The sequence below is a fragment of the Stegastes partitus genome, unplaced genomic scaffold (assembly GCF_000690725.1).
Source record: "Stegastes partitus isolate 25-593 unplaced genomic scaffold, Stegastes_partitus-1.0.2 Scaffold1488, whole genome shotgun sequence".
Lineage (NCBI taxonomy): Eukaryota > Metazoa > Chordata > Actinopteri > Pomacentridae > Stegastes > Stegastes partitus.
In genome coordinates this window covers 84749-100380 of record NW_007579219.1, presented here as the reverse complement: position 1 = coordinate 100380, position 15632 = coordinate 84749, and positions in this window count along the sequence as shown.

The following is a 15632-nucleotide window of genomic DNA, read 5'->3' as shown; positions in this document are numbered from 1 at the left end:
GGGGCTGGAGCCTTTCCCAGCTAACTTTGGGCGAAAGCTATATATCAAAATGTGCAGCTCAGTTGGGAATAGTGTGTTATGATGTTTGCTAATGATTCATTAAACAGGTTTTACGGAAAATGTAAAAAACTGCCTTAAAAATCCAGATTGATATAAATGGGGGGAAGTCAGATGGACAAAACCCAACCAAGGGTCACAAGGTTTATGTGACTCATTTACATTTTTTGATATTGTTTATAGTTTTTAAGCTGTCGCTATTTACGTTTGGTGATTTTTTGAATTTTTTACTTCAGCTGGAGGCTAAATTCAGCTCGTCTCTGAATTTTGACCAAATAAATTTTATGAAAAAAAGTATAGCTAACCTTGTATTCTTCTCCCAACTTCTCCTCTACAGGAACAATTTCTGATTAAAAATGTAAGCATTTTTGTCCTCTTTCACCCAGTGTGACTCTCATTATCATGTTACTCACTTTAAATAAAATAAAAATTACCTCAGAGTGCAGAGTGTGTCGACCAAAACTCTCACTGTCTCCCATTATATTGGAGCTCCAAAATTCCTGGTGAAAATTAGAAAGGGAGTCTCTATAACGTGCCACAGAATCTATATATTAGACAGTACAGGCATGCAAATACAGCAGCTTGTTTGACTCACAGCTAATTGGCTGATTGATTCTGGATTACACTTTCAAAGTAAAAGCTCAAAGATGTTACTTTGTGAAACAGTTGACATTTCAAAATAAAATGCACTTTAAATTATCGCTTATGTATGATAGCAGGATATATGAACCGGCAAAAACTGCTTTAGAACACTTAAAATTTCTTCAGAGAGTTTCTACTCTTTGGAAATTATAATTTTGTGATATACAGTGCATGCCTGTTTAGCAATGTGTGGCTGATTGATTCCTACCGTAAATAGTTTCTTTTCAAGATACCACAAACATTAACCAAATTATTGCTGAGACACCACATCATCAACTCTCTCTATTTTGTGAAAATGTGTTTCTTAATCACTCAGCAGGAAAGTGGAAACTACTGAATGGGTTTAGCTTGTAAACGGAGCCAATTAGGAGTGTCAATCCGTCTGAGCTCGACATAAAATCAGAAAAATAGCACACTTAGTTTTTTTTTGTTTTGTCTTGTTTGTTTTATGACATCAAGTTGAAGTTGAAATCAAATCCTCTAATCTGATTAATATGAGATTCTGATTTAGATTCAGTGGTGTCCGCATACAAATTAGTGGAGGCTGCTGGTTAATGCGGGCCACAGTGCACTGCCAATTATTCAGAGCAGAAAGGCTAATTAAACACGTTGAACAAAAATTAATTATATGTTGCGAAATAATTAGGAATTGAAAATTGTTTACTCATATGATGCACCTGGTAATCACGCCAGCATTTATTAAGAAAATGTATTCCGGTTCATTTCTGTGTTAACACATATGCTTCTTGTGTCGGACGTGTTGGCCAAATGAGGGTGTATGTGGGCTGCTCTTTAATTTGTTGCTTCTGCTTTTCCACATTGTTGGAAGCATATTGGTGTTGTTTCGATTATTTTGTCCCCATGTGATTATACATTTCTGAATGCTGTTTCTTCTGCATATCACTGTTTGCTCCTGCTCAGCAGCTCATTAGTATAGTGGTGCTGCAGGAGATGGCTGGTTCAAGTGGAGCTGGTGAGTTTCGGATTACCCAAAAGATAAAATTAGTGGATCCAAATTTACCGATTTGTGGTATTTTGTTGCTTGCTTTGAGAGTATTGATGTATCCATTGTTGCTGAGTCACGTCATGGCAGTACTTCAGCACAGCTTGTGATGCTTAAGTAACTTTTTAAATACTTTTTATAATTACTGTCAGTGGGATGTTTTGAGGTGTACTTACTGACGAAATTTTCAGTTTGTTGCCAAAAACCGAATTACCGCAATTTCTGGACTATATTTCACACGCTTTGAACACTGCGGCTTAAACAATGATGCAGCTAATTTATGGATTTTTACGAATTTGCCTCGAGACAAAAGTGACATTGAGAGCGACAATGAAAGAGAGACTGACGAAGTGTGTGACGAAGTAATTCTCAGGCTGTTTAATTCCAACATTGAAGAAGACGACTTCAGTGGTTTTAGTGCGCAGGAGGAAGATGAAGATAGAGATCAATGACTTTTCCTGGTAGGCGAATGAATTTTTTATTTCTTTACAGGCACTGTTCGGGAAAAAAAACATTCACGGTACGTATTAGTGTATGTTACCAGTACGTATTTAATTAAAAGTTTAAAAAATCTTTCAACACGAGCATCTTTCTGTGTAAATATCTCCTGTTATAATGTGGACACCTGCGGCTTATAGACAAGAGCAATCTATATATGCACGTTTTTTTCTTTTTTGTCTCAAAGGTAGTGGGTGCAGCTTATATTCAGGTCCGCTCAATAGCCTGAAAATTACAGTACACAGTTCAGAGTTACAGAGTATTCTGTGTACAATAGGGCTGCATGATATTGGGGAAAAAAAGGGGACATCGCAATATTTTGTTTATATTGCGATGTGAAAATAATACAGGAATTTTCACCAGATGTCTTGAACAACTCTGTTTGTGGTGGCTTTGTGGTGCTGATTTAGGTGGTCAAACAAATCAGTTGTGTTGCCTCATGTTTTGCAAAATTTCCCTTTACTTCTGGAGTGTTTCTCTCCCATTCTTCGCTCGTTTTGCTGCGCACATGGAGCCTGCATGTCAACAACCTCCTTGTCTTGTGAATGAAGTGAATGAAAAAACCTCTCCGTCTCCAAGAACCCTTACAATTGGAGTAAATTACATTCTATCAGACAGACTTCTCATGTAGATTAGTCATGGGAAGTGAGAACTGTGGAGGTTTTCTTTTTGTATAAAGCAGCGGAAGCTATTGTGGCATAATGTGCTTGAGTTAATTTGCCTTACTTTAAAATTGCACTTCCTGTGATGCAGCTACATTGCGTATGTACACAGTGTTGAAACGATACACTGAACTATGCAGCCCTTTTGTGTTTACTGGACAAAACAATGCGTTGCTGGATGATGTACATTTCACTGCTGTGTAGAAAGACATTGACCAGGCTCTTGGTTTGCCAAGAAATCTGCAATTTTATCTAAATTAATGAGGATTGGGCAGTTTTTATGCAGCGCCAATGTCGATCGGAATGATCTTAGAGAAAAGTGTTTCTAAGCTGGAATCTGCTGAACCATCCAAACTTTAAAAATAAGTTTTAGAAGACACCTTCCCTCCTTGCAGGCTGCTCCCTCTGATCTAGTTGCTTTTACACGTTCTCATCGAAGCTCGGGCCTTTCAAATCCATCACTTTAAGACAGTCCTTTCAACTACAGGTGTCCAGCCTGAGGCAGAAACATGCCCTCCTGTGGCTCATTCACTGTAGGTACAAGGTTATCCCCAACCACATAACTGGGATCAGGTGTTTCTGATCCAGCTGCAGGATTTTCAGCCAGTATGAGAGAAAACTTGACAAAGAGCCGAACCTAGATCAGCTATGTGATTTTCAATTTGGCTGCTTTCACCCTTAGCAATGTGACATGTGTCGCATTAAAAGGTTACTGTCGGTTACATTTTCAGGAAAGGCAGTTAAAAGTGCATGAAACGGCTTTAAAAACAGATTACGGACTTAGTTTCACTTCTTGCATTCACCTCAATATTGTGTTTTAGTTTTCTTGTCAGGGGCTTTCTCATTAGGAGAATGCTTACTTTGTTTTGTTGTGCTCAAACCAAAAAGAAGGCACATATCCGCTCACTTTTATGTTCAAGAGAGCTTTGTACGAGCCGACTAATAATTATCACCCATTTGTGCAGTTTCCCTCGGCTCTATGGAGTGTCTCACCCAGCTCACAGCAGGCAGCTGTTTTTAGACAGAAAGCCAACTGTACACTCCTTGTTCAGCACCAAATGGCAAATAATACTAGTGTCTAGCTGCTGATCACAGTGGAGCTATTAAAAAGGACAGATATGTTCCTCATGAGCTGGTGGAGACCAAAAGCAGAGCTACAAGTAGAATGAGTTTTTGAATTATGAATTATGGTGACAATAAGTACATGTTTTGACTCCACTGTCACAAAGAGGCAAAAAGTGCTACTTCAAGTTTAATTTAATGCTTTAAAAAAAAAGAAGAAGACTTGTTCTATCTGCACATGCACTTACAAACCCTTACCTTTTGCTTTTTTCTTAAAAAACATAGGAAGATGATTGGTCATTTGTGCTATAAGGCCTGTCTAGTTGCATGTTCCTATAGACGCCAGACTTCTACAGAATTTTCTGCAAGATGTATGAGATGAACAGTGATTCATAGATCAGAACCAGCTTATAACAATGCCGCCAGGGGGCATAACTGGTGAATTTCCTGCACTTCTTTATGTACGGACCAAGACAGCACACAGGCTTGCAGGCAGGCGCTCATGTCTCCTCCAACAAATCAAAGTCAGTCATGGCTTCTCATTCTGTCATTTCAGACAGACCACGGATGTCTGTAGAGGACAAGAAAAGGGCCGCTTGCCTCGATTGAGGCCATGCAGAGGTAAAGGATGATTATATTCTGCTTGCTCTCTCCGCTGTCAGCTTCTAACATTTCTCTTCCACACAATGACCATGAGGCGAATGGGTTAGAACACCCGTCACCCTAATGTCTCCCTGCCATATCATGAGGAGCTCGTAAAGATCCACTCCCTTCCCTTCAAGTAGGCCAATCTTTGTGTCAGCCACATGAGGGGACGGTACGGAAGAAACGCTTAAGTGCTAGACTCACCGGTGGAATTACCAAAACTGAACGTCAGAAACTTTTACTGCGATCACTGAGAATTGTACTGCCAAGGGCCATCTTTCATGGCTGATTACATGCATATTCATTAAGATTATATTGCATTTGTTATGGGTTTTTACTCTTCTCTGCTTGAATGCCATCTGAGCGAGATTAAGCGACTGGGGATGATGCAGTAATTTGAGTTTTTAAACAAACTGCTACCAGGGTAGAAAGGATTCCTGTGAGCTGTAAAGTAGCTAAAATCAAGAGTTAAAAGGTCAACCACTTCACCCTTCACTGACCTGCAACCTCCGCCCTGGAAGCAAGCTCGTCTATTGACATCTGAAGACTGATGAGGAGAGGAGCATGGTGGCATTTTCAATTACTTTTTTCTTATATCTGTCTATGCACTTTTTTGGATCTCCTCGTTGTACATAGATAGACATATAGATACTCTATTCATCTATCCTTGAGGAAATTCAAGCATTCACTGCCTATATTAAAAAAATGTAATAAAAATGAGTAGGAATTCAAAATAAAACACAGCGTTTCTGCTAGAATAGAATACACATAAGCTAAGAACTATAAAACTAAGATATTTCCCAAATTCTGCCAACCAGATCCACCTGGACTTAATGTGTTCCCACTTTATGGCTCTTAGGTCTTTAACAGACAGAGACAGCACTGGATTGTCACAAATACACGATGTGGACGGGAGAGAAAGAGGCAATTTGGATCCTCATTAAATTTTCAAAAGTCCTGATGGTCCTCTGAAAATTGAACCAACTGTTCCAACGCAACCTTAATTTTATGCTACAGTAAGTGCAAATTAGTTTCACAAAAAATATTTTTAATCACACTCTGTCTAGTTAATTTGCTGTGTGGTAATTTTCCGTGCTCCCTCTTAGCATCACACTCCGTCATGAACCATGATGACTTGAATGATCTGTGCTCAACACAGGCCTGATCCAGCCTCTGTGTTTCTCCCGTTGCCAATCTACTGATCCCCTCCCTGCTCCACAAATACATTTCTCCTTTACGCCTCTCTAAAGCACAGCAGCGCCGTATGCATTTGCTTGCACGGCAGTCACATATTTCAAAGGCCCATTTACCTAACGAATAATGCAAATACCATCAAGTTTCTGTTCATATCTAGCCCGTAGCTACCCTCATTTTGTTTTACTCTAAATCGCATTTAGATTTTAAATTGCTGCTGACACTTGCAGCAGCTCCTCATGCCTCCTAAATGTATCTGATAATGCACTTTAGAGGTACACATTCTCACTTCACTGACTCTGCATATTTACCATTATGTTCAATATACAGCCACTTTTGTGTATCATGGTCACATTTTAGAGCAAATACACTGCAACATTTTCAGGTACTTTTGATGTTTAGGTTCTTATTTTTTATCACACAGTAACATTAGGGAGGCATCCCCATTTCTTTCTGAAAAGTGACAAACTCCACTAAACATAAAGACAGAATCATAAAGAACTACCTTAAGCGACAAGAAGAAAAAAAAAAAAAAAACAAGGAGTCCTGTAACAGATGGTATGGCTCCCACAGAGCCCTGGTCTCAACATCAATGAGTCAGTCTGGGATTACATGGAGAGGCAGAATCATTGAGAAAGCCTAAATCCACTGAAGAACTGTGGAAAAATCTCCCAGACACATGAAACAAGCTTCCTGCTGGGTACCTTGAAAACAGTAAAAAGTGTAAAAAAAAAAAGTTTGCGTGGGAGAACTGGTACTGGTTTTGTCGTATGCAGTCAACTGATAAAAGCTTTTGAAAGCACCTCACTTTACATTCAGCATCGAAAACGTGTACAGCAAATACTGAGACCATTTGCTTTAAATATACATGATGGACGCTGCATCCAATGTATGCAAAACTAAGAGCTTTGTAGTAGCGTTTATGTTTGAACAGTTGCATTTTGTATTGTAATTGACAAGTCAGGATAATTTATTGGGCTTTGCTTTTGTATGTGGCATGTCAGAATCTGTTCAGACTCCACATTTGCATTAGATTCAATCAAGCTTTTTACATTTTAATTATAATGTCAATAATGATGACTGTATCTTGTATTTCTTTGGAGACATTGAAATATCTGTTCACTAGCAAGTTTGTGAAAAAGGAATTCCACAGTGGTGACTACATGAATAGCTGTAGCAGTAAGATAAAAAATCACTTTTATCCATTATGCACTTGACAGAGAAGATGCTTGTTATGTAACACATTATGTTGAAACTTCACCTCATAATTGACTAGTTACAGCCTCCTCTACATGAGGAAGAGTGAGATTTCAGCTACAGTTGTTCAGATGCATCTCAACGCATTGTTTTGGGCGGTTGTGGCTCAGGTGGTAGAGCGGGTTGTCCTCCAGTCGCAAGGTTGGCGGTTCGATCCCCTGCCCCTCTACAATCAAAGTGTCCTTGAGCAAGACACTGAACCCGAAGTTGCTCCCAATGGCAGGCAGCACCTTGCATGGCAGCTCTGTCGCCATTGGTGTATGAATGTGGGTGTGAATGGGTGAATGCGAAACATATTGTAAAGCGCTATATAAGTGCAGACCATTTACCATTTTGCATGACTGGTTGGAATGTATAGGCTTGGCCTGAGTTTTACATAAAGCAGACTTTGTATCATTTGCAAACTTTCTCAAGAAATCTCAGCAGCTGCTGACTTGCACATTTTAGGATTTTAACTTTTAGGGAAACAACCTCTGCAGATCACCAGCCATAGGTGCCATAATAGCCTCCACAGAACACACATTATAGGCACCCATATTATAAGCAATGAGTCCTGTCAGCTCATTATTCAAATAAAGACGTAATTAAAAAAAAGAATGGCGACAAACAAACAAACGAAAACCTTGCTGCATATTTACACGCCTTCCTAATTTGTATTGAATGCCGTAATCAACTTTATTCTGTGCAGATGTATGAATCACGCTGATGCCGAGGTCCGATTTTCTCTTCTTGAGTGTTGGACGAGGCTTATTGCAATCACTTGCTATTGAATTATTTTATCAGCCCTCTGCCGGCAAATTTGCTAACTAAATGTAATAACTGGCCATATAATTCTAATAGGAATATGATCACCACTCACTCAGTTGGTGCGCTACTGAAAATTGAATATAATATTATTGCTGCTTGAGTGAAGACCAAAAAAAAAAAAAAAAGCCCCTTTAATATTAGAAGAAATTGCAAAAGAAACACTATATAGAGGACAAAGAAAACTACACTGTAACAGGTGAACTTCTTTGTTACCCTTGAAAGTGCCTGACATTAATGTTGCACTTTGACTTCTTTTGAGTTCTTCTTTAGAAAAAAAATAAATGAAGCGCTGATTGTAGAGTGGCAGAGGTGGGGCCATTTAATAGTCTACTACCTGTATGAAAATTGCGTTTAATTATCCTCCGCCGTTGTAAAAGCGAAAGGAATATTGGATGAGGTAATTGGCTTTGAACAGCAATTTAGCACCATGTTACGTCATGTGCAGACACGCTTAACTGTTAAAAGGCTTCTCTGGGCTGCGCTATAGTCCTTCAGTTTTGAGATTGTGATGCAGTTAAACTTGAAAGTGGCCAACCACAGAAAGGGTCTCCGTGAGCCCTACGTTACATTAGCATTGCATCCAAGCCTGCCCATCAAGACAGAAAAGTCCGACTGAACAATAAAAAGCCCCCTGGGAAATATGCCAGATCTCAAAGTTGGCCCTTGTTCGAGATTTTGCACTTCCTCCTTGAAGCAGCACATATGTTCCCCGGGGCAGGATGAACAGCTCCGCCTGGGAGAATAGAGAGAGGCGGAGGAGGAGGAGGAGGAGAGATGAGTGTCTCCATCTGTCTGTTGATCTGGGGGGCTCATAGACCGTTACATCTCCCCCTGGAAGAGAAGGGAGTCTTGGGCAGATATCATCAAACACAGCCTTGCCTCGCGCTCCACGGCAGCCATGTCACAGCCGATGCTTGCCAACGATGGGATGGACAACAAAACCGCATATGGTCGCAGAAAACACATATGGCTTAAACGTCTTTATGCCTTTTTACTGGCGTCGAGCTTTCATTACCTTTGACTTCCACTTTGGCTCGACTGTTATGGCAACTCTAATTAGCAGAGGAAACACGTTATGCATATTTGTGCATTCCATTTTAATTGTCGTGCGCCTCTTGGAATAAAAATATCTAATATTATTAGTCGTATGTTATATTACAGGAATGTGTTTGTTCAATGTGTGCTCATGTGTGTGTAAATTTGCACGTGTGAACCTGGAGGACTGGCCATCTCCCTGGCAGACAGGGGCCATCTGGCCGAGGGGTTTGGAGACAGACACTGTCTGTTGAGCACTATAACCCTTATCTTCATGCCATGTCTCAGATGCCCCTACCACTCTCTCAGGGCCCCTTTCACACCGTAACAGACACTCGGAGATGGATGAGAGACGACAGACGGAATGTCTGGCGTGGACGAGACTAAAGAGAGAGTGCAAAGCGAGGAGTTTGAAAAAAAGAGAAAAAAAAAATCCCTCAGACTCATATCATCATTCTATTGGGCAAGAATCCAAATCAATATCTTGTTAGTGGCAAAGCTAGTAGGTTTGATGTATGTTGCTGCTCCGTCTTCAGGTTGATCACACATTACCAGTGGTGAGGGGCGAGTGTCACGGTAGCTGTGATGATGCTTGTGGTTGGGAGTGTTGGTTTGTTCTATGACAGCGGGTCGGCACATGCTTTGATGTTTGTTCCTCTGGGAGCAGAGACCTTTCACCAATACGTCAGGGGCGTGCAGTGATTTCCTCTTCGTGGTCAGAGCAGTACAACCCGCTATAACCCTCTGCACCCCAAAATCCATCATCAAGCTTCAAAGGCGTTTTATTTTTTAACAAAAAGTTGCTAACATTACACTACTTCTCGGACAGAAACTGAAAAAAAAAAGAAAGAACGATCAAATTTTCAGCTTTCCCACGGCCATTGAACTGCTTGTGTTCTGTTGCTGTGCTGTGATGTAACCAAATTTAAAGCGCAAAATTGTGATTTTTCATCAAAATCACTTTATGCAATCAAAATCTTTGATCTTTGATCTGATTCTATCAAAAAAAAAAAAAACTGATTTGAGCAGTTTTGAGAGTTTTTGGATGAACTGCAGGCTGTGTTTAGAGGAGACAAATATAAAAACAAGGTAAAAATGTAAAACTCTTGTTAGATATCATATTATGTGGAGAGCCCATATGTTTACAATACTGGTAACACATGTGGAAAAAATGTTGTACACTGATTTACAGCTTTTGCTAAAAAAAATTAAAAAAAAAAAATGATGACAAGGACTGCTTATGAATAATAGAAGACTCATTTGATGAGTATAATGAAATAAGTGTCACAAGTACCACATATATCCATTTAAAAATCCATATTACAGCCATGCAAAGTGATTGCTAGCCTGGTTAGATAGAAGGTGGAGACAGAGGTGGCTGTTGTGTACAAAAGACGAGACGAGACCCAGCGTGTCCGGAGATGTCTTACTTATATGCTTTTAGTTCTTAGATGGTAACTACTCAGTGATAAATCTACACTCAGGAATCACATTAGCTTTTCTCAGAATTGGAGGATGTGTGAGTCTTGTGGTTTCATTTTGAGAACAGAACTTAAGTGCAAAAATAACTTTGAGCGAGTGTGTAAGTAATTAAGAATTGATTACATGTTTCCAGTAACTTGCCCAACACTTATTAACCGTAATCAGGTCACTAGTGGACTAATTTATAGGTCTCATGGGTAACAGCATGATCATTGTCTATGCACAAAGGCATTCGCTTAATAATTTCCCCTCAATATTGTAGGATCTCAAGGATGACGATAGGTCATCACCCTCAGTAGTGAAGAAGTATTTCAACACAAAGTTTTACCGTCTCATCGGTCTACAGTCATTGTTCGTCTGAACTTTATTACTTGCTTTAGGCAAGTTTGTGTCTCTTTTCATAGTACTTTTCATTTACGTAGTACTTTTATACTTTTTGTTTACATATTTTACTTAGAATTTCTTACATGTAGATTTCTATATTTATTCTACTCTTGTTATTGTTGTGTACCATGCTCATTCACCATGCCAAATTCCTTGTCTGTGCAAGCTCACTTGGCAATAAAAAAGCTTCTGATTCTGATGCTGAATCCATGTAGTGGTTGTCATCTGCTGCTCCAAGCCATTAGGTTCTGAGTATTTCATTTTCTGTAACTGTATCATGCATTTGTTGAGAAGTGGCCAATCCAACATTTTATATCCATACAATAAGTGTGTTTTAGTCTAACCATTTATTTACTTGAACCCTATTCAGGACTTTCATGGTGCCATACGTAGAAGGTCTTTCGGGGTCAAGTAGACCCCAAAAAAGAATATGTGAATAATATTTGTTGGTATTCATTATAGACTTTTATACTATGTTAAATACATTTTCTGATAAGTTGACACATTTTTGGTCACAAATGTATGACAAATGTCCCTTTTAATGTTTAAAAAATCTTCAAAAAAAAAACCAAAACAATACCTGTCACCTAAACCAAAGGGCCTGGGGTCCAAAAGACCCCAAAAGTCCTGAATAGGGTGAATGTGCTGAGATGTATCTCTGTGTGACAAATCAGCTCCTTGATGAATATGTTTGGAGTTCAGATCCAAAATGTCAAGTAGAAAAAAACCCAGTGTTAAACTTTTAACTGCTAGTTATGTTTAGATGTCAATGCTTCCATTTCGTAAAATACTATATAAATGTATCTCGGTGTTGTTTTTCTTCACCCTGTGTGTCCTAATATCGTCTGACACATATCTTATTTGCAGCAATGCTAATCCTGTTGTGGCTGCTTTGGCAAGCACAACGTCTGGTGTCCTGACGCACTCTCTGTCCGTCCGTCTCCTCCAGAACTCAAAAATAGATTTCTACACAACTTGATTCATGTTATTCTGTTCTATAGGCAATGAGTCTGCTTTATGACAGAGCTGTATCTCCAAAGGTCATGCAACGTGTCAGCGCCTGACATGTTTTAATCATCTCCTCATATATCCTTCTTCTCTCTCTCTCTCTCCCTTGCTTTCTCTCAACTTTTCTCTCTGTCTTGAGTAGTGCAAGGGATCAGAAATTGCCCACAGGGTCCACCTACACATTATCCCCCAGTGTAACGTAGCAGGAGGAATCTTGCTGTTTATGCATAAATGTGAATGCGCTTTAAATATAAGCCCACCTGTGTGAACCGTTGGCTGAAAATACAGCGCGAGATAAAGTACTGTATACAGCGCTCGGTTCCCAACAGATAAGCTCAGCCCACCGTGTCACGTCTCCCCCATTTCCCCACTTATTTTATGCTGAGAAGTTAATAAAATGGCAGTTGAGCTGGGGCTTACATTTTTAAACACACACACACACACACAAGGAGAGAGTGGAAGGAGAGATGAAATGAAAGACAGACGGAAGGTATTAGAGTGGATACTTGATGACTCAGGAAATAATAGGGATGTCATCTCCTTCCTTTCGAATCATACATTTCATCTGAGCCGCGTGTTGGATGTGATCCCCTGGCCCTGACTGCGACAGAACTCATAAACCTCAGGCATCTCCATACTTTCAATTTGGACAACGCTGCTTGGAATGAGACACTGTGTTGTAGCCGCAGTGTCAGCCAGCTGAGAGCTGAGAGCTGGAGCACACTGTTATTAATAACTCATATGCACAAGCATGGTGTTATTGAGCTGTGCCACTTACAAACACTGAATGTCACTCGCTTTAAACAGATGAGACGAGGGAGACAGTGATTGTAGCCCATTATACAGAACCTTGTCTCGGTGAATAAACCTGCGTAAGGCTTGAGGATCTCCGGTTAGTCCTCTCTGTGTTGCATTACTTTTTGTAATGAGGGTTTGTACTGGTAAATGCTGGAGATTTACATCTAATGAATACACACGCATTGTTGATGTAGAGTAAGGGAATTGCTCCGGTAGCGTTGATTGATTAGTTTATTCAGTGTTTGTGTGTTGTCTCCGCACACACACACAAAGGGAAGTTTGTGAATATCGGTGTCATGCTGAAGCGAGTACTCCAGTGCAGATAACCTATCACTCTGTGTGGGTGGGGAACAAGCAAGAACATCTGCAGGCCTGAGTCTATGGAAACTGAATCCTTATTTCATAAATATATCAATCTGACATGAAACTTAACATAAAGCTCTTTTCGTTACGGTTTTAATACTTGTTGAAAGGCGACGTGTAGGGCAGCTTAATGATACAGGTGGTGGGCAAAAGTGAGCTGGAAGTATAGGAGGCCATTTATTTGTGATCTACTAAACAAACAGCAGCCTTCAAAATAAAAACCAATAAAACAAAGGAATAAAACTTTCAGTTAGTCCTAATAGTTAAGTAATATTGGTTAATGTAGTGTTATTGGAAACCATTCCTCCTTCTCTCTCCCAGTATACTTGCATATGTATATGGCATATTTCCTGCCCTCTCAGTTCAAACTGGCCAATCAGGCCAGAACTCCAAAATATAGTTGCAACAAACAGGACCCATAATTTTCTTCAAATTCTTCCAACAACAATGCTTCAGTTCATGTATCAGTCATAAATACTGAACATTCAAAACAAGTCAAACATATACTGCCTTCATTATATATCTTAATTACTGCTTGAATTTCATTTCCCATCTTTTGTCCAATCAAATGTGACACCCCATCCAACCATCTACCACATAAAGAGAGTGGCTTTCGAGGCGTACCGACTCTTTAAACACCACCACAAGATGGCTTCCACATGGCACCGATTCTAACTGGCAATGGCTTTTAGAACTTAATGTCCTTTTAATATGTGCTTTGTTTTAATTATCGTACTTAACTTTAAAGAGAAGTGCAATTCTGCCTGTAGCCCAAGAACTCTAAATTCAATAAAGAAACCAAAAAAAAAAAAAAAAATCTAAATAGCACAAAATGGTGTTTAATCAATGTCCACATTTCTACACAAAAGCATTTGCATGTAGTCAGGGATGGAGTAAGTGCTTTCCAACTGTACTGTTGCTCTTTATTAGCCATTAAAGTTGTACTTTTTGAACATACATTAACTAACTAACTCTGTTTCTCAGCAAATAAATGCAACCTAGTTGTTTTCCCAGTGATATGTTGAGGAAAACTCAAGACACTAGTTCATCAGGTGTCCCTCTTGTGGAGGAGCATGCTAACCAAGGCTAAACCTTTTTCTGGCTCTGGTCAGCAGTCCCTATATAATAAAGGCAAAAGATAATCTTAAACAAAAAAAGACAGTAGTTGATTGGATTTATGTGGTGTTCTCCTCTGTCAGGACACACAGTCAAATATAGTCATCTGTAATTACAGCTATAAGGTTTGCATTTGTTGAGTTGAAGCATGTGTGGTCAACAACAACTACGAACAAATACGAAGTGCCAACATGACATACATGACTTATGTCCAGAATTGAACATAAAGGCAACACTTTATGCTCCAGTGTAGTTAAAGGTTACACGTATATGTTGCATTTTTTATTCCAGGCTGCACTCCGTATTCTTATTTCCATTTGATTTATTAAATTCAGTAAATAATAATACACACTTGCAATAATGTTTGTTAGTGTGAAACTACAACGTCCAGTAATGGTGAGGTATGTGACTTATTTCTTGTTTTTGCTCTTTAACTACACAATATGACGAAGAAATGCTGCCTGTTATGTTAAGTGCTGACTTCTCCCATTTACACTCCTTTTTAATTGCACGGTGCGAGCAAGGTTGTAACCCAGTATTTACAAAAATACTTTAGAGTTTAATTTATTTTTTCTTTCCACTAAAATTTTGTTAATCTCTCATTCCCCATTATCTTGTTTTCTTTGGCTGCACCTACATTTAAATACCAGCAGGAACCGACAACTGTACAACGAAATTACACTGCAAATTGGGCTGTGTGTGTGTATTATATTAAACCTAATCCAGAATAAACACTAAGTTATATTAAGCTTGTTTTCAAAATGCACATAATAAAGAAGATATAGTGGCTGCTCTTTTAATTTTCAGTGCACACACACACACACACACACACCTTTCCATCCCAATGACATAATTACCACGAAGACGAACAATGCAGACAGGAGCGGCTAAGCTAGCATTAGCATAAACACGATACATGGAGAGTAGAATCAGCTTAGGAGAAGTAAAGGAAGCCAATTAGTAAAATGAACCAGTATGCTGTGAAAGGCTCACTAAATGTCCCATTTTGAGCATAGTAATTGCTTCAACTCAAAGTTATTAAGAGAAACACTTAGCTCACACAAAGGCCGCTGTGGCTCAGGTTCTAGAGCGGGTTATCACGAGGTTGGCAGTTTGAACCTCTATGTGCCCAAGTGTCCCTGTGTGAGACACTGAACCCTGAGTGTCTTCGGACAGCTGACTTGCTTGTTGCACCAGTGCCGCCATTAGAAAGACACATATTGTAAAACCTAGCTGAGGTTTTAAAGGTGCCAGGCAAGTAAAGACCATTTACTATTCTGGCACAAATACCGCCATGACCCTACATAAGAAGACAAACACATTGCTGGGTTGTTGGTGCATTTCATATTGTATGGATAATACCAATTCGTCATTGCAATGCAAGAGAGCAAGTACAAACTCTTCTGCTTTTCCCTTGTCGTATAGAGGGAGTGAGTTTAAACCTTATAGTATGGTTTTCTGTTCCATGTAAACACTGCAAGTCCTATATTCCTTAGACAGAACAGCTTCCTGGGGAGGAGCGCTTTAGAACGAACTGTAGGATTGTTTACATTGCATAAGTTGACCAAGAAGCCTCTTCAGACTGAAACTCCAAATCTGAGATCTCTATTTTGGACTTT